The sequence below is a fragment of the Onychomys torridus genome, chromosome 15, assembly GCF_903995425.1.
Source record: "Onychomys torridus chromosome 15, mOncTor1.1, whole genome shotgun sequence".
In the NCBI taxonomy this organism is placed as follows: Eukaryota; Metazoa; Chordata; class Mammalia; order Rodentia; family Cricetidae; genus Onychomys; species Onychomys torridus.
In genome coordinates, this window is record NC_050457.1 from 61,508,793 (window position 1) to 61,528,809 (window position 20,017).

Sequence of the window (20,017 nt, forward strand, 5' to 3'; positions counted from 1 at the left end):
TGACAGAGTATTAAGATAATTTAACTCCATTAAAGTTCTTAATTAACAATAATATGATAGGGAAATGGATGTGAAAGAAATTTTAAGGAAAAAAAAAACAAGAACTGGTCAGTAATTATTATAGTAAGCACATTAATAGAAATGGAAATAATGAAATATTAATTTTCAGCCATTACATAAGCAACCTGAAAAAAGTTACTGCTCAGACATAGCCAAGAAGTAATTAGTATTTTGCTTAGTTCTCCTTAGTGGTGTTTGGAAGCAAGAGAATAATCTTTGTTCTAAGAACAGTTCATAGATTTTAGCTGTAGTTACAATTCTACATACTCTAAAAATACAACAGGCAGAGATCATAAACAGTTGTTTATTTTTTGTTTGATTGTATTTATTGACTTTTCTCTCATTCAATACATCCCAACCTCGTCTGTCCCCCCACTCTAGTACTCTCCATTCCTCTGCTGTGTGTCCTTTCTCTCCCAGACTCACTCCTCCTCTGTTCCCTTCAGAGAAGAGCAAGCCTCCCAAAAATGTCAAGGCTGGATGAGGCAACCCAGTAGGAGGAAAGGGGTCCCAACAGAAGACAAAAGAACCGAGGATAGTCCCTGGCTCCCATGATTAGTTCCTCCACAAAAACAACATGCTATACAACCGTAACCTACATTCAGAAGACATAATTCAAACTCATACAGGGTCCAAGATTGTCACCTCAGTCTGTGTGAGCCCCTATGAACCCTGCTTAGTTGATTCTGTGGGCTGTGTTCTTGTGGTGTCCTCAAAACCTCAGGCTCCTACAATCTGTCCTCCTTTTCCTCCATGGACTTCGCTGAGCTCTTTCTAATGTTTGGCTGTGGGTCGGGTCTCTGCATCTGCAGAGCTATTCATTAAAGCACAGAATATCAAAACCTTGCCAGTAACAGTAGGATTCAGTTATATGGAAAGGATTAGATAAATTTTATTATACATACATTACAGAAAACAATGCTGAAAATTGATTGAAATTGTTGAACACAAAATTTGTTTACTTAGAAATCTGACAAACAAATTCTTAATGTCAAGGTATATGGGTAGTTTTTCCAAGTGTTGTAGAAAACAATAATATGTTTAAGAGTTACCATACACTACTGACCATCTTTATTGCTCACAAACTCCCAATAACTATTTTAATATATTTCTTGAAATGTCAATGATATAGTTATGTAGTCCTAATTAATTAAATATTAATAAAATAAACCTATCTCTTTGTATACTGTGGTTTTCAAATGGATTTTAAATATTTCTGGTATTTTATAAATATTTTTGTAGTATGAATCTTAAAAGGTCTTATTAATTAAAACAAACCCAGGAGCCAAATACTGGGGTGAACACTGGAAGATCAGAGAAACAGAACACAACCCACAGCTACATCCCCTTACCAGTTCCTCAGCTGATCCTGTTTCCTCAGACTGGAAGCCTCTGAGTCCTCATTCAGAATGAATCTCAGCTGAACTGCTGCTAAAAGCCTGAAATCTTAACCAGCTCTAATTCCTGGTCCTCAGGCCTTATATACCTTTCTGCTTCCTGCCATCACTTCCTGGGATTAAAGGCATGTGTCACTATGCCTTGCTGTTTCCAATGTGGCTTTGAACTCATAAAGGTCCAGATGGATCTCTGCCTCCAGAATGCTAGGATTAAAGGTATGAGTGCCACCATTTTCTGACCTCTATGTGTATCTAGTGGCTGTTCTGTTCTCTGACCCCAGATAAGTTATGAAGGTACACAATATATTGGGGGACACAATGTCACCACATTTCCCCCATTTTGTCTAAAATTTAAAAAAGCTTATAACTGATACAAGAAAAACTATATCCAATAAGTATATATAATATATACAGTCAAGAATTACATTAACAATGTGTAGTCCATTAACATTTGATAGATTCAGATAAACACTTTTTTACTTAAATGAATTTAAAATAAGTAGTTCCTTTTTAAAAGTATAAATTCAATAATCTCCTTTTTTATCTAATCATATCCATTCTCTTTTTTTTTGAGTAGATCCAAAAATCTACCTTTTATTTTATCATTTCTATACCTTCCCTTTTTTCAGAATTTAATCAATAATCTACCCTTTTCTATATCTTCTTTTTCCTTTTTTTCTTTTTCTTTTTTTTTATTTCCTTTGCTCAGCTTTTTTTTTTTTTTTTTTTTTTTTTTTACCATTAACAATTATAACTTGTAACCAACCATTGTAAAAAATAACAATTATCCATAATCCATTGAAAGACTAAAAAACACCCACACCACCTCTTGGGAATGTGGATGTCTTAAAATTACTTCCTGCTTTCTGGGGAGGTGAAGACATCTTTAGGGAATCCTGAAAAGAAAATTTTACATTAAGTGTCAAGCCCTGTATCATTTGTTCAGTCTCTGCATAATGAGAATGTGCAGGGCTTGTCTCAAGTCCTTGATCAAGTATTCTGTGAATCTGGATCATCTCAGCTAGCTATCTTGAAATTGTTTTAAGCAGTTTCTAGTCTAAAGTCGATCTTTCCATGGTGTTAATCAGCTTAAGGGCTTTTCTATAGTCCATATGGAACCATTATTGTGGGATCCTGTGATCTTTTTGAAGATTTCAAAGTCGCTGTGGTTTGGAGTAATCACAGTCTGATAAATGTCTGTGTCTAGGAACCATGAACATTCTTCCTTAGAAGAGAAAATCTTCACAGAAATTTTTCCTCACCATTTGTCTTGCCAAACTATTCCAAACTGACCTTTGCCAATGCTTTCTTGTAACACAATGGTCCTGGCAATTGTTCTCCGAACAAGCAGCAGTAAACTCTTCTTCTCTGGTAGCAGCATCACCAGAGTCACCAACACAATGAGAAGCAGCTGGCAACTCAGAGCAGCAGCCACTGTCTCCTTGGTCTCATCACCACCATATGTGGCTGGGTCTGGGTCATAGCTTCTCCTTAGCAAGCCTCCCAGGCTGGCCTCAAACTCAGGATCTTCCTGCCTCTGTCTCCTTCAGTAAATCCAACCAGTGTGCCACCACAACTGGCAACTTGTAGCTCGGGTCTGAGCTGGGACCTGCAAGGCCACAGTCAAGTAGCTTTTTCTGTAAATTAATACCTGACATGTTGGGCACCAGATGTAGCATGAATCTTAAAAGGTCTTATTAATATAAACAAACCTAGGAGCCAGATATTGGGGTGAATACAGGAAGATCAGAGAAACAGAACACAAGCTACAGCTAACCTCACCTTGCAAAGTTTGAGGAAACAAGATCAGCTGAGCAATTGGGGAGGTGAGGTAGCTGTGGTTGTTCTGTTTTTCTCATCTTCCAGCATTCACCCCAATACCTGGCTCTGGATTTGTTTTTATTGATAAGACATTTTAAGATCTGTGCTACATATTTTAGCCTGAGCTCAATACAATACTTCATTATACAGCATCAAAGAGATAAATGCAGAAATGGAAGGTTGAACTGAGTGAATTCTGTCCCCAGGATATTCCACAGAAACCATAGTTTCTCTATTAGTAATAAACTCTCTGCTAAGAATTTGCTGGTTTGTGATTGGCTTCTTTCTGCTAGCAACTGAGCATAGAAAGCAAATCTAATATATTACTAATCAACTTTTATTGAGTTCCACCTGGACATCCTCCAAGACTCTATTATGTGTTGAGAACTATGTGAGAGACTTTGGCCTGCATTAAATTGTGTAAGATTTTAAAAATCTCACCTCTGTGGGGATAGCATCCTAATCATTGTAAAGTAATATACTGAGACTAAGTTTCATGCTTAAACACCCCTGTAAGTAAAAAGCAATTAAGATATGACCTGATATATATTTGTCAATTCCAACCAAGAATTTCTCACATCACACTGGGGCTTCATAAATAACTACCAGACATCAGATGGACATTAGTAGTGTGCACTCAAACAGGTTCAACATATAAAATTACAATAAAAACATTCACATAAACTTTACTTTAAACCTAGCTGTTTCAATGCATATTTAATTATCCTAGGATATTTTTATGCATATATTTTATCTTAGGCAAAAATCTCAGAAGTGAAGAAAAACCTAATATATAAAAATTGTGACTTATGAATAAATTCACCTGATTAAGTGATGCACAGATACTAAGCAATACATCACTACTCCTGCATTTTTGAAAATTCCTATGAAAGAAATACAACATTTTCATGCATTGATTGAGTAAAGTAAATACCTTTTGATAATGGGTATCTTTTAATCTGACATGATTCTGAATGTAATAAAACATGAGAGGACAGATGAATTTCTTCTCTGTTTCATGGGCAACATCCATCTTTCCATGGCTTCAGTAACAAGTGCTCCTTATTCTAAGCCTTTGAATGAAGACTAACAATACACTGGTCATTTCCCTACATCATCAATCTTTGTGTTTGTTTATTACCAAATTTACTGGATTTCTAGATTATACATGGAGATAATGAGGCTTCACTGGCTATGCCAATGAGTTGTTTCTTATTGAATTGTTATGTCTCATCTATCTATAATTTATTATGTCTATCTATCTATCTATGTATCTATAATCTATTTATCTCTATCTATCTATCTATCTATCTATCTATCTATCTATCTATCTGTATCTATTTATCTATATCTATACAGCAGATATATAGACATATATAATCTCTCATCCATCCATCCATCCATTCCATTCCATTCCTTCTCTCTCTCTCTCTCTCTCTCTCTCTCTCTGGATAACACTGACTAATACAATAGATAATATTGTTATAGCCATTCTATTGCTAAAGAAATGTAGTATTAAGGCTACAATAATTTTATATGTTGATTTATTCTTAGATTTTGTGTTCCACACTACTGTACAATGCTTCCTCTAATAATCAAACTTTTCCTAATTGATTCATTGGCATGATTAAAAAACTATTTTATTTACCCAAAAACAGTGTACACTGGTAAATAAATTCAAGTAACATCTCACTAACCAGGAGTATATTTTGTATTGACCATTAAAAAATGGAGAAGACAGATGTAGTTACAGAAACAAAAAATAAAAATCAGTGAGTAGGTGTCATTCTGGGGTGAAACAAAAAGAGAATTATGGGTGACTTTTTGGTTGTTTTGTTTTATTTGTTGTTGTTTTTCACATAAAGAAATAGAGTATTATGGTGCTAACAAATATTTTAATTAGGATAACAAGACAATCATGATGGCTATTCATAAGAATAGATTAATTTTACAGGTACTATGGTAAAGTAATTATACAAATCTTGCTCATAAATATAAACTTAGAATTGCTGCCAATACCATACTCTACTTTTGAATTGAGTCATGGGATGTTAATTTTGCTGCATTGAGATGGGACATGAAGTTTTCCAAATGCATCTCTGATGATGGAAAGATGCTCAGGCCTCATGTTTTCTCTTTCACACTTGTCATGTCTGAAAGCTGCAGTGCAGTCTCAGATGGTTGATTTCACTAGATGACTGGACTCCCCAGGTCCCACTGTTTCTTCCTCTAATTGTTCACACATCTCCTTGACAAATCATTTTAAATTTTGCCAAACCTGCTCTTGGTTTAACAATTTCAAATTTATAGAAGCCATATTCATTGTTGTTTCCAAAGCTGTAAATCATGTTCTTGCCCTTACTCTTTACATATGACTTTATTTTCACCAAACTCTCCCTTTACTTAAAGAACTTCAAAGTCTGTCATATAAATCTATATACGTATGAGTACATATATGTGTAATATTTTTTAGTTGAATCACTAAAATATATTTTAAATTTTGATGTATTTTCAATTTCCTAAAAATCCATGTCCTCATTCTATATAACTAAAATAACTATTGATTTTGCCTGAATAAAATGCTATCTAGAGATGATAGACAGATATACAGATACTAGATAGATAGATAGATAGATAGATAGATAGATAGATAATAGATAAATTATAGTAAGATAGACAGAGATATCAATGGAAGCTGAATTTGGCCTTTTGCTTTATCAGCTATCAATACTATCCCATTTTATATAAAAATAACCCTAATGCAAAATAATGAGTTTACTGATTGACATTTTTATTTAGAAAGGAAATACTGTGTTTTAGGCATAATTGTTATATTCATATTTTCAAGGTTCCTCTTGGATATTTTTCTTTTTTTCTTGCATTGTTATTGACTTATTACCTTATATTTTAATCTGAAGTGCCAGAGTGAGTCAAGATTAGCTTTCTTAGGTAAACTGTAATAATAAAAGTGGAGGTCATATTTTATTATTTGATAATATCATATATAATATATTTTGATAACATTCACTCAATGCTTTCTCCTTTCAGACTTCCTCTACTCCCAATTTATCTCCTTGTTAAGAAGAGTTATCCCACTCAATCCACTTAGTGCCACACCGGTATGTGTATGACTGTAGTGACCTCTTATCAATTAGTATAGCCCAACAGGTACCAACTACCAATGGCTCCTCACCTATGGATGGGGTCAGTCTCTCAAAAGTTCTTTTCCCACTCATGTTGAAGTGTTGGTTGGCTTGATGACATGCAGGACTATGCCCTCAACCACAGCTGCTCTGTAATCATGGTTCAAAAAACCCTGTACTGTCCACAGGAAAAAAATCTCAAAGCAATCCATTCTGTCCCTCTCCTGTGGTATTCCCTGAGCCTTCACATGAGGCAATGTGATTTCAACCTGTACAGTCTTCCTCTCATATTCTTTCAACCAAAGGTATAAAAAATATATTTTGTTTGCTAACTAAAACAATAATGTTTCAGATTATTCTCAAATAAAAATCAAATAACATTGTATACTATTATTTGGAAATTAACTATTTGAGGTGATTTAAATACTAATTAGATGAAATGTGAGCCTCTTTTCATAACACATTTTAACGAAAAAACTGTATGACTTAACCATGTGCATTGGTCCATAAGACAACTCAAAGGTATTCAAGGATGAACTAGTTTGCCATCTTTGTTCCCTTGACTCATCCGATTGTTGAATTACAAGAAGAGGTAGGAGTATCAATAGATGTAATTTTACAATCTTGTTTCATTTTTATTTGAAAATATAAGACTCCCAAAACTTCACAGTAAAATTGAACATGTGATGGCATCTACAGTGACAATTTTCTGAGTTTTCCTCTCAGAATGTTCACGGTTTAGCACTAAATGTTGCCTTTCCAGTTCCTAGAGTCTGACCAGCATCAATCTCATGCTGGATGCTTCTCTGCCACCAGCTAAAATGATTCTTATAACTCTCCCAAGGTAACGAAAGAAGGACTCAGGATGAGAAATGCCTTTGCTTTCAGGTTCAGAGATTAGCTCCATAGTGAATTACGCTAACTGAAATAAATGGTCAAGTTTTTTAAATTAATCTTTACCATAAAAAGAAAATGATCAACTGTTTACTGCCTGACCTTCCCCAAGGAAACTTACTCCAAATTATTCCTTTCGTTGTCTTCTTTGTAGCCTGAGAACACACCCCTTGTACTAGGTGGTCCACAGGCTTACCTCCCTATCCCTGGTGAAAGTTGGCATAGGTTCAGAACAGTAAACTTTTAAAGCCATTTACGAACACTGCACATTTATCATGGAGTTTGGAGAGTACTGACAGCCTTTAATATGAGTGGCACCATTGATACAAATCATCCCTTGATGAATATATTATTTCCATAGGAATGGATAGTACATTTTGCAGTTTTGAGCAAGTGCCCATTGACTCATCTGAGGTTCTCTATTCTTTCCAGTTATTGTGGTCTTAACAATGGATAACCACTAAGAGGGGGATAGCAAAACCTTGCTTTGTTTCCAGTTGCATCCCTGACATTCTCCTTGCTGATGTCTGAGAAAACACAATTATAGCCAGGTAAACAAACATCTTTATTTCAATCAACTAGAAAGGATGAAAAAGCAGAGCCAGTCTTCTCCTGGGTATGCTGTGGTGTGAAATGTTAAAATTAAAATTACATGACTTTTCTAAGATCAAATGCTCTTCTTCACAGCCTCTTGACTTGTCAGAACAACCTCTTCCTCATTCATCAGTGACTTGTTAACAGAGCAGGAAATGAACTTCACTCTGTTTGTTTTATATTCTTTTAACTAATCAAAAAATGGATTAATCTGTATAATTCTACTTGTATGTATAGAATAAACAAAGCCTGAAAGAACACTGGCTCATTATCCTGACACTGTTTCTCATTTTCTACTTTTCCCCAACACTTTAAAGGTTGGCAATTTCCAAATTTTTACTGACTTTTTACATCTTTCTTAGGAGCAACTCAGCACCGCGATTTACTGTGCTTTCATAATAAGGAGTAATTCAATTGTTACACTTCCATCACTGTGTCTGTTTGTTTTCTTTCAACATATCAACCTCCAAGTGAACTGAAATAGCTCTGCTCTTCACCTATGCCAGAAAAATAAAGACAACCTAATATAAGTAGCTGATTCTTAACATTCTCTGGGCCGCACTTTAAAAGAAATACCACTTACCTTATCTTCTTCAATGACCTTTCTCAATGCAGAAAAAAAAAGACCAAATAAAAAGGTACTGCTACAAGTTAAGTAACCTTTGTCAAACGTTCACCACAATTTAGTAATAATTGCATGGATACTTTTACTGACTTTTCAAAAGAAGGTGTTTGGAAAGGACTACTTTCTGGATTTTTAAGTAGTCTCTTCAGGGTGGGGGATGCCATATTCAAACCAAGAGGAAAATCCCAACCTTGCTTCACACCCAGGTGTTTCTGCATATTAGCAAACCTGAATCCTTTTCTCACTCCCTCTCTTAAGCCTGACTGAGCATTCCTCCTCCAAAGCACCAAAAGGGGGCTTTGGTAGCTTTCGCAAATGAGTATACAAATTGATGCTATTCTCTTGGTGTTTGCAAAGACTGAGAATGCTGTGTAAGTGTTAACATCCCTGCCAGGAGACCCTTGGAATAGTCATTCAATTTCGAAAAATAAAACACCTACACTTGTTTACTATGATGCTTCAAGTGAGATGCAGGGTGATCTTGGTGGTGAGTGTGGGAGACTTCCTGCTGGGAAAAAGTACTAAAGCTGCCTCAGCTGTTCACATCACGATTTTGAAAACAGCCAATCAGGCCTGAAATCCCTGTTGTCATAAGCTGTGTACATTACAAATCGTTGTAATGTACTTAAGAGTCAGAAGGGGTGAGAAGTTCATGGCTCAGTTCTTCTGGCACTAGCAACTTGGGGTGGGGGGGGGGGGGTTAGGCACTGCGGTCTTATTCATCTTCCCAAAATATAATGCTGACCTCCAAGAGGAAGCTCCATCTAATATAAACCCTACACGCCTTGAGTACTTGGGGTAAGGCATGAAAGGACATCTCTCAAGCTAAACCGCTGGACTTCCTCTACACTACGGATCGCTGATGAATGAGCCGGCAGTGGAATGTTTAGCAGCCTGTGACGACTTTGCACGGAAATATGGAAATTTATTATCAGCTTGCCACATCAGCGCTTGCCCTGGCTGCCTCTGCTCTTTCGCTTCTGATGGATACTCCCACTCCCTCTGACAGTCATCCCCTGCCTTGGCCCCTACTTCCCCATCCCCCGCAGAGAACTGCTGGTCTAAACTGTCACAGTCCTGGCCGTCAGTTTTGAGGAACACAGGATTTTTGTTTTGTTGTGTGTGTTGAAATGATTATCATTAACCTTACCGCTCTCTGTGTGACCTTGTCTATGGGACGAAAAGGATATCAGTGCAGCCCTAAAAGTATGTACGCTGGGGTGTGGGAGAAGGAGGCAAAAAGGGGAAGGGAGTAGCGGGAGAGTCAGAGAGCAGAGGAAGGAGGAGAGACTGCCAGAGCCCAGCATCAGGCCGACTAGAGCTGCCAGCCAATCAGAGGCGCGCTCAGGAGCTGCAGAGACCCAGCCTGGGAGCCCGGGGCTGGAGGTGCGCGGAGCCCGAGCCTGGGCTCTCCGAGGACCGCGAGCAGCCGTGCCCAGAGCTCTGAGAAAGTCCCCCCTCTGCTTCTCATAAATTACGTTCCTTTCCACCAGTTAGGGCAAGTCAGCCAAGGTAAGACTTCAATACATCACACTTTACTCTGTCGTGACATTAATATTTTTATACAATGGGGCTGCTTACCCAGTTCGGAGTGAAACTGTATTGGTGAAATCTTCCTCCTTGGATGCTTTTCACAGGGTGCTGTGCTAATGGGAAAGTTGCAGCCGGCAGCCTTGCCGCTCATATACATTTGTATTTCTTACGCAGGAATGCTGTTTTAGAGCCTCTGGAATGTGAAGCTTCTATCCCTGTTGGGTTTGTGTGGATGTTGGTCTGTGGATGTGCTGTTATCCGCCCTGCCCCTGAAGAAGTTGGAAGGGGACTCTGCCTAGCACATTTGAATACTGAGGGCACAGGATTAAGAAGGCATTTATGTCTGTCTATAAAAGTGAAATCAGCGTGATCAGAATCAAATAGGGATGCTGCAAACAGATTTTCCATAGTGCTTTTTAATTATTGTCCTTCCAGTATCTTGTAAAATTACGTGGTATCTCCGCACTAGACTGCTGCAAGATGAGCATTTTTGTTTTGTGTTGTTTTGCTTTTTTTTTTCTATTTTATTTTTAGAAATTTATTTGCTTTTTCTTTATTTTAGTATTCTTCTTTTTCTTTCAAAAATGGCTTTCATAGTTGTTTATGGAAGCCTAAGGTGAAACTTTTACGTTTTATAAAAGGCACAGTAATGATGCAAGGAGGGAAGCCCACCGGCTCCTGTGGTAACTAGCGAGTTTATTTAGTGTCTGCCTCTGTTTCTTAACTCGCAGGCATTGCCTTAACTTCCTAACTGTGCTTTGTGCTGAGAATAGAAATCCGCTAATTTTGTCTTTGTTTCCACATTGAAAATCAAGGTAAATCAGGTCCATAACTGTTACATGAGTGTGCTGAGCATGTAGATGTCGAGCTAGGCAAATCTTTTCTATGTAACAGGTGAATACAGAATTTCATTAGTTGGGTTATTGAAATACCCTTAACTCTGTTGTCTGATGAGTTAAATAAGGCTTATGCCTGATCAAGATAAGTGTTTCTTGTTTTTTTAGACCGGAAACTGAGAGAAATGAGAATCTTAGGAAAAATAGTCTGCTGTTTGGTGTGTCCAGGTGATGGCATGTCTGCTTTGAGCCCAGAGAGAGATCAGAGAAAAAAATTATTATGCAGCCAGAAAGCTAACTCTACACTCTGTGTTTTCCAACATTTATCTTCCACTCTGGGATCACTCACAGATGTTAAATGCAGGGGGCTGCCCCTCTTCAATAACTGTTCTCTGTTTGAATATATAGTCTCCTCAAAGAACATATTCAGTCCTGAATCAGGAGTTTGAAATGCAGACTAGATCTTGAACATACCTTGTAAGATGTGGGAGGAGGAAGCAGAATGTGATACTAGAAGAGAGCCGGTTCTGTAGCTTTCTAGTGCAAGCACCAATTATTACTGCAGTTTCTTTCTATCTTTCTGTTATATATTTGATTCTATATTTACAGCTAATGAATTAACCTCGAGCCAGTCACCCAATTCATTCACTCCAGAGAACATTCACTTAATGGGCTTTGGTCGATAATTACTTTATGCATTATAGTTCCAGTGTTTTTCAACACAGATAGCTAACTTAAAAAAAAAAAAGGACAATGAGACTAATGGCCAGTATTTATTGGCTACCTGAAAACAAGGGTTGGTTCAAAATAAGGATAAGCTATTTCAAATGCAGCAGAAAGGCTCAGCACAAGACAGCCAATAGCAGAGGAGAATGAGGCAGTCGAAGAAAGGGGGTAGGAAACTCCACTTCAAGCTGTGGCTGATGCACCCTGAATATAATTATCTATAGTAGTTGCAAGTATAGGCAACAGCTTCTCTGATACATCTATTTAAACAGTGGAAATTGGTGATTATTATTCTTCCTATAACCTTTGCTAAAATGGATTTGGTAGAATTATTGGATATTTAATTATGAAATTTTTAACAAATTGTGTTTCATATACTAAATATAAAGTGATTGTTTTTATTAGCTCATAGGAGTACCATTATTAGGCTTTGCATCTGTCTCTGTAGCCCAATTTATATAAACTGTATTTTTAGAAGATTTGTCTTTTTCCTCTTCTGAATTTTACTTAATGGGTGGTTAAGGGTTGAAACCATCCCTTACACACTTGAAACTTAGTGTTATGACATCTAAATGTACATGTACACTACAGCACATTGAAAACATTGAGGATAAACATTCACATATCCTGAATAAATTGATTGAGGTCGTATAGTCCATGGAAAATTACAGACATTGAAAGATGTAACAGTGTGTATGGTGCTCCTTTTACTCCCTAGTGACAATACTACAACAAAATTTTCAATTTGCTTAGTTATGTATCTTCCTTGCAGGCACATAAAGACCTCTATTCTAGATTAGGGCTTCTGAACATTGATATTTAGATGTTTTATTTTGCTAGGGGGCAGAGATGCCCTGAGCTTTTCAGTCTGGGTGGCAATTTTCTTGATCTCTACACATTAAATGCAAGGACCATTTTGCAAATGTTTAGATAACCAAAAGTAGCTACTTAGTTTACTAACTTTTCTCTGTGTGGAGGAAAATATTCCTCTCTCATGGTTATCCACTGCACTTACAAATAGCCAAGGACTTGTTTGGAAAATGGTAATAAGTATACCAGTGAACTAGACAACTGTTTGTATGTTTCTGTTTGGGTGCTGTGCCCATTAATTATCTTATCACTTTGAAAATGCATGGATATCAAGTTGTACATTTTCAATGGGTCCTTAACACATTACTGTTGGACACTGTCATGACACTATCCTCATTTTTTCTATTAACTAAAAGACTCACACTATAGTATTAAACACTAAAATAGCATGGGGGAGAGGGAGAACACTGAAGAAAGTTTATATGTTGGGATTACAATGTTACTTCTTAAATGTTACTTCAATCTGTTTTTTTTTTAATGAACCATAAAATAATATTCTTATGGAAGACTGATTGTTTCTGTTTTACACTTAAATTGTTTGGGGTATAATGTTTGGCATGAATACATTTAGAAGTAATGTTTGGTCTCATAGTTGTGGGTGTATGGGACACTTTTGAGCATTCAAACCACTGTACATAGTAGAATAACATTTTTATTTTAAAGGATAGTTTTTAAATGGTGATCAAGAGTAGCATACTACAAAATTACTGAGTACCATGATTTGAAGATGAGGTAGAGCTTGGGTACTCTAGGAAGCACTTTACTACATGTGAACTCCATGTCAGCCATTTGTTCCCCAATTTTTCAACAGGAGGAATGATAGGAGTACAAATCAAGTGATATGATTGGTTGTATTTGTAAGAATCCAGAGCATTGTTGTTGTATTATCATAGAATCAGTGTCCTTGATGGCTTATATGCTTAATATTGATTTGGCATGCTACCTTTCAGCTAGATGGTAGATAAAAATCATGCACAAGAAAGGTTAGTATTTTCTCTTCAAATGTCATTCATGGAACACAACTTTAATATTAAATGTTCAATGTAAGGTTTGAGATAAATTTTTACTTGTTTTATATTTCTACTCTCATATAAGTCATACTCAGAATTTCCTATGCAGAATTATAAAATACAGATATGTGACCCAGTATTTGTTTTTCAAAAGTCACTGTTGAGAGCTTGGGAGAGACTCATTTTATGAGAATGAACACTGGGATTTGGGACCTAAAAATTTTATGCAAAAGTGTAGCAGATGTAGTGGCTGCTTGTAAGCCTGGCTCTTATATGCAGAAAAGGATCCAGTTAAACTAGCCAAAATTTTCAAGATATAGGTTCAGTGAGATGTTCTTCCTCAATATATAAAGTGGAGAGCAACTGAGGAAAACACCTAGCATCAACTTTGGGGCTTTCTCATCCACGAATATTCATATGCATGTGCACCTACACACATGTATGTCCACATATACATACAAACTTCCACATACATGATTAACCACACAACACACAAATGAAAAGAAACTGCCATTGCTAATTCTGCAATACCTTGGATTATTCGTAGAAGGATAGATTAATTTAGATATGCATACACCATTATAAATTTAAATGTAAATTTATATCAACATGTGCTGATTACTAAGAGCCCTCTGTTCCTTTACAATTGGGCATTATATATTACTACTTTATTGAGCAACCTTTTTTTTTTTTTTTTACATTTTGTTTATATTTCTTCCTGCCCTTTCCTCTGTCCAAGCAATCCCACTCCCCTACAAAACATGGTTTCTTTTTACATTTTTTGCATGCATTTTGCATATGCATATAACCCATATAATATTAATTGTATGTATGTTTTTAGGGCTAACCATTTGGTACTGGACAACCAATTAATTAACTAAAGAGTTAATTAATTCTGGGCAAGAACACTTCCCTTGCTCCCAAATTTTTCAGTTGCCTATAGTTCTTTGTATGTGGTGAGGCCCACGGCCTTTTCCCATTCTTCTTTGGCAGGACTATTTATGTCATTATTTAGCATATGTGTGGGTATCACATTGATAGGACTTTACAGGCATAGCTTAAAACATTGCTAGGATAGATGAGCTCACAGGAAATCCATGATTGGATTTGCCCTTGCAATATTTCAATTCCCTCTTTTGCACTGTTCCCTGGTACAGTAATATTTTGTAGATGTATCCAAAAGGTCAGAGTTCCAAAGCTCTGAATTTTGAACGGTATGGTTCTCTGTAGTGATCATAGTCTGCTGCAAAGAGAAGTTTCCTTAATCAGAAGTTAAGGGTACATTTACCTGTGGATACAAGGACAAAAATTTATAGTTATTAGGGTAAACATTGGTTTAGCATATTGGTGGTTGTAGATTATCCTGCAATAACCACAACTTCACAACACACTGAGTAGTTAGCTGTGTTTCCAGTACCAGGAGTGGTTTCCATCTTGCTGAGCAGATCTTACATCCAATAACCAAGATATTGGCTACAGCCAAGGTATGGTGCAACTACTGCACACTTATGATATCGTGTCATGCTTATTGATGATGTAGTTCATGGGCATCATACCAGGGTAAAACAATTGGTTGCCTCACTTGTTGGATGCTTTCATTGTACTTTCTAAATTCATGAAGGCTAGTTCTCAGAGAAAGTGAGTTCTAGATCAGGAGTCTCTGGGCCTATTTCTAAAGCACATGTTATCTTCAGCAATAAAGATTTAACTTTCACCTCTGAGGAGTAACAAAGGACAATGGCAATAGGCTATATATTTTGAGATTATTGGGACAGCCCGAGCCAGCAATTAAAAGGAGGGTTAAGACCCCAATATACTCAACTATGGCTTAAAGTTGGAGACACACAGTTGCTAACAGTTTTCTATTCTCATTGTTAGAGTAGATTTAGATTGTCATATATCTCTAATACCTTTATTATTATGTATTTTGGTTCTTCCATATTATTGCATACTTATACCCTCATGTTTTACCCAGTTACCTGTTAAAACATTTTACTGGAGATTAAAGAGAAGGCCAATACAAAATAAATAATGTAATATATCAGTGCTGAAAAAGTTTTGATTAAGTGCATGTGTGAACTAGGAAGATAGTACAGGAAAATGAACAGATGAATATCCAAGTAAAGCTAGTGTAGAAGTAATAGCTTTCCCACCCACTCTTAGCATACACAGATGTTGCTTTTGTGTATGAAGTTTTGGTGTGTAGATTTCTTCATTGGTAGGTTAAAATGATTTATGAAAATTCTTAATAAACATGACTACTTGAATAACGGATAATGCCAAAAGTACTCAATCAAGCTGTTTGCTACAATGCACATAAGAGCATGATCTATAATACAATTGACAATTCAATATTATACCTACACCATGAGAAGGATGTGATCAATGAAACTGTATGTTTAAAAAATAAAGATAGTTCATGTTTTCCAGTTTCTACCACTAGAGGGGAATTAAACATTTACATTGTAAATGGGAGAATTTTCAAATCAATTTTGAAACTTTGAACTAATCTATGATTATGTGTATCTCACATGGAACACAAAAATAAGACATTGAAAGTTTATTGAATATAAGTGTTTTTAATTTACCTACAATCAACATTATTGTAAATCATTATACCTATCAAGGTTTAAACGCAAAGTCATTTATTTGCTATAGATATTTGTAGTGATATTTAACTATTTATCCTATTATCATAATGAACACTGGACTCAGTGTAGTATGTGTATGATGGAATTATCATTTCATTATACTTGGTAGAAGACTATTATTAGGAAAGTTAGCTTCCCTTATATTCAACATCCAGAGCCAGTGATGATGCTTCAGGATTGATTAAAGCATCCTGGAGTCTGACATGCGTGGATTTCTGTGATGTCATGGTGTACCTGGGCAACACAGTGAGGCACTTTCTAAAACACACACACACACACACACACACACACACACACACACACAAACACACACACAAAACCTAACAACAATCAAAATCTAAAAGACCAGAACAAATGCTCTCCCAAAAAAATTAAGAAGAGAGAAAATGTAAAGAGAGGAGACAAACTGAACAAAGCTAATTTAATAGTTTTAATAAATATCAATAATGATAAATAAAAATTGAAAATAGTATCATACACTTTATACATTTCATAGGTACTGAGATTTAAAAATCTTTTCAACAAAAATACATTGATAAAACATGAACTGAAACAAATATGCATTTCCAATTTTTGTTGTTTATTAGTTTTATTTTTGAAGCAAATGCAATTAACTGTATTTGAATAGCAATAACAATATGCATGGTGACATTTTAGCCATCTCTATTTTTCTGGGTATATGGAATATCTTGTTTTTAGATGGTTGCTTCTTTTGAACTCAGGATACTCAAGAAAACCTATGTGGTCAAGACTGGAAAGAAAACCACATTCCCAATACTCTTACAGGTTTCTCTTTTGGTGACTAATTCTTCTTTGAGAAACTTAGCATATTTCCAGAAGCAAAGGCAAAACCTGCTGAATATTAAATTATATTTTATTAAACTGCATATTAACTTATAAATCTGTATCTTTCATTAAACAAGTTGCAGGCCGATGAGAGTTGTGGTAAAGAAAACTGTAATGAGTGTTTTGTCATCCTTCTAGAAAAATTATATAAAGCAATATGGAAACACATATTTAAAGAGGTAGATGGTAGCTTGATCTTTTATCTACTATGGCTAAAAAACCCTCACTAAATTAATACTTTTAATAAAAGAATTGTGACTATGAATGATGGCAATTTCTATGGAGTCACTTTCCAGGGACAGTGGGAACTGCAAAAGTCCTGGGGTAAAAGAACACCTGCGCTGTTTGAAGATCAGCCAGGGCAGCAGAGGTTAAAGAGACAGCTATGGAGAGACAGTCTGAAGGCATCTTCAGAACTCATGTGTTAAAGACTTCATTCCTAAAGAAAAGATGTTGGGGAAGGAGATGAAATATAAGGATTTTAGGCCATATGGGTCACTATCATGCATTGCTGAAATTTTCTCAGGTCTTGCCCATACCCACAAATTCCATAGCCACTTAGAAAATTATCATTTAGAAGCTTATATTAATTAAAACTGCTTGGCCATTAGCTCAAGCCTACCACTGACTAGCTCTTACATTCAAACTCAGTCCATTTCTGTTAATCTGTATGTTGCCATATGTTCCGTGGCCTTACCTGTGTGCCATTACATGCTGCCCCTGGATGGTGGGCTGGAGTCTGCTGACTCAGCCTTCCTCTTCCCAGAATTCTCCTTGTCTGCCTATCCTGCCTATATTTCTTGCCTGGCTACTGGTCAATCAGCTTTTTATTTATAAAACAATCAGAGCAACACATATTCACAACATACATAACATCCCACAGCACTCATGCATAGATTAATGTTATAATTTGAGGTTTGAATGGCATGGTGGCTCATAATCTGGAAAATTTGGAAGGATGATGTAGGAAGACTAGGTGTATGAGACCAGTATAGTCTATATAGTAAAACCTTGTCTCCAGAACATGTAAAACAAACAAATCTAAACAACAAAATCCAAATCATAACAAAACAAGCATCCAGGAATTTTTTTTTCCCTTTTCTGGGAGCTGTATCTTAGATTCTTACATTCCTTAACTGCAAGAAAAAGTGTTTATTCTTTTCCTCATCTGAGACATTTGGATACAGATGAATAAAAGAACCATAAATCATAAAAAGGAGACACAGTTACACAATACCAGAAGCCACACATGCTGGTCTAGGAGATTAGTATTAGATTCTTCCTAGGCAAGTTGGGATAGCAGTAGAAAGTTCTGAGCAGAGAAGTGACATTATCTGTCATATATTTCAACAAGAAACACCGCAGACTCTGCTGCATTTCCACTGTAGAGGAACAAGGACAAAACAAGTAGCCAGTGACAGGTAGATCCTGATTTTGAAGATGGTATGATGGTGCCTAACAGCCCAGTGACAGAGTAGAAATAGAGAAAGGTTGGATTATATGTATATATTAATGACAGACCTGGCAAGATAGGATATTGAAAAACAGATATACAAGTGATATTAGATAACAGACTAAAGGGAACAAGTATTATGTCCTAAACAACAAAAATATGATTAGTATAGCTTTGAAAGAAGCAATTTTTACAATAAAAGGAGAAAAGAGAGAAAAAGCTAAAACTGAGTACTTTATAATTTAAAGTACAAGGTGTACAAGATGGACTCCTATGTCTTCACAAAAATAAAGGGATCACAAAAGATTTGTGTGTGCAGGTGCCAGATTAGAAGTTATGGTTAATAGAATGCAGTTAAAAAGAAGAGAGGGGATGTCTAAAAACAGGACGTAAAACACAAGGCTATTGACCTGGAGAGATGAGCACTCAGAATTTGGGAATACTGGAAGACACTAAATTGAGCAGGAGGCTGTGTCTGTAGGGAATAGAGATTCATGAAAACCTGGAGATGATAGAATATTTTTTAAAGATTATTATTTTATTTTTCATTTTTATATGGATGCCCATCTCATAAAAAGTAATTTTTATTACCAATTTAGATGCTATAACTTCATAGGTAATAAATCAAATAAAAAGTCTACTTGTGAGAAAATATTTAACATTAATTCAGTAGATCTCATTCACCTTGACAAAATGATCATTTACAGAAACAGTAGAAACAGCAGGGAAGCATGGACATATGGCCTTCATTATTTCTGGCTTTGGGATCAACTGCAAGCCAAACAGCTAAACTTTGTGGCCTCAAGCCATGCAATTATATTCTGAGTGGGGAAGGGATTATCAAACAAAACCTTACATTGTTGAAAAAGGAATGTCCATATACATAAGACATAGAATCAACACCAATATTTCTCAGTCTATTGTTTTATTTTTATTTTTATTTGTCTTTTTTAATGTCCTATGTAGTAGGAATCTTAAAAGTTCTTATTAATGAAACTCAAACCCGAGGCCAGTTATTGGGTGATTGCTGGAAGATCAGAGACACAGAACAAGCCACAGTTTCCTCACCTCGCCAGTCCCTCAGCTGGTTTTGTTTCATCAGACTGGAAGCTTCTGAGTCCTCCTCCACATGAATCTCAGCTGAACTGTGTTGCTCCAAAGCCCGAATACTTCTCCAGCCAAAAGCTTAAATAACTAAATGCTTAACTTCTTAGTTTCTGGCCCTCACGCCTTATATACCCTTTTCTTTCTGCCCCCACTCCCTGGGGTTAAAGGTTGGGTTTCTGGAATTAAAGGCGTGGGTCACCATGCTTAGCTGTTTCTAAAGTGGCCTTGAACACATAGAGATCCACCTGGCTCTGCCTCCCAAGTGCTGGAATTAAAGGCATGTGCTACCACCGCCCAACTTCTGTTATGGCTTATTCTTCCTATTTTCTAGCCACTATTTTTGGCTTTGTTCTAGTGGCTGCCTGTTCTCTGACCCCAGATATGTTTATTTCTGGGAACACACAATATTTCAGGGAACACAATACCAACCACAGTCCTATGCTAGAATTTA

The 20,017-nt window shown here is 36.3% G+C and overlaps 1 protein-coding gene across 5 annotated transcripts in view; it reads left to right on the top strand.

Moving 5' to 3' along the window:
- The window catches only part of Cdh18 (cadherin 18), an 827,162-nt gene that overhangs the window by 428,328 nt on the left and 378,817 nt on the right, over positions 1-20,017 (top strand). For 2 of the 5 annotated variants that reach the window (XM_036207194.1, XM_036207195.1), the window contains exon 1: positions 9,288-10,046. The exons of 2 other annotated variants lie outside the window; for them this stretch is intronic. The gene's annotated coding sequence lies outside the window, so the exon portion shown is untranslated. Of the gene's footprint in view, positions 1-9,287; positions 10,047-20,017 lie in introns of those variants that run through there. One more of the 5 variants, XM_036207190.1, reaches the window with a different exon arrangement.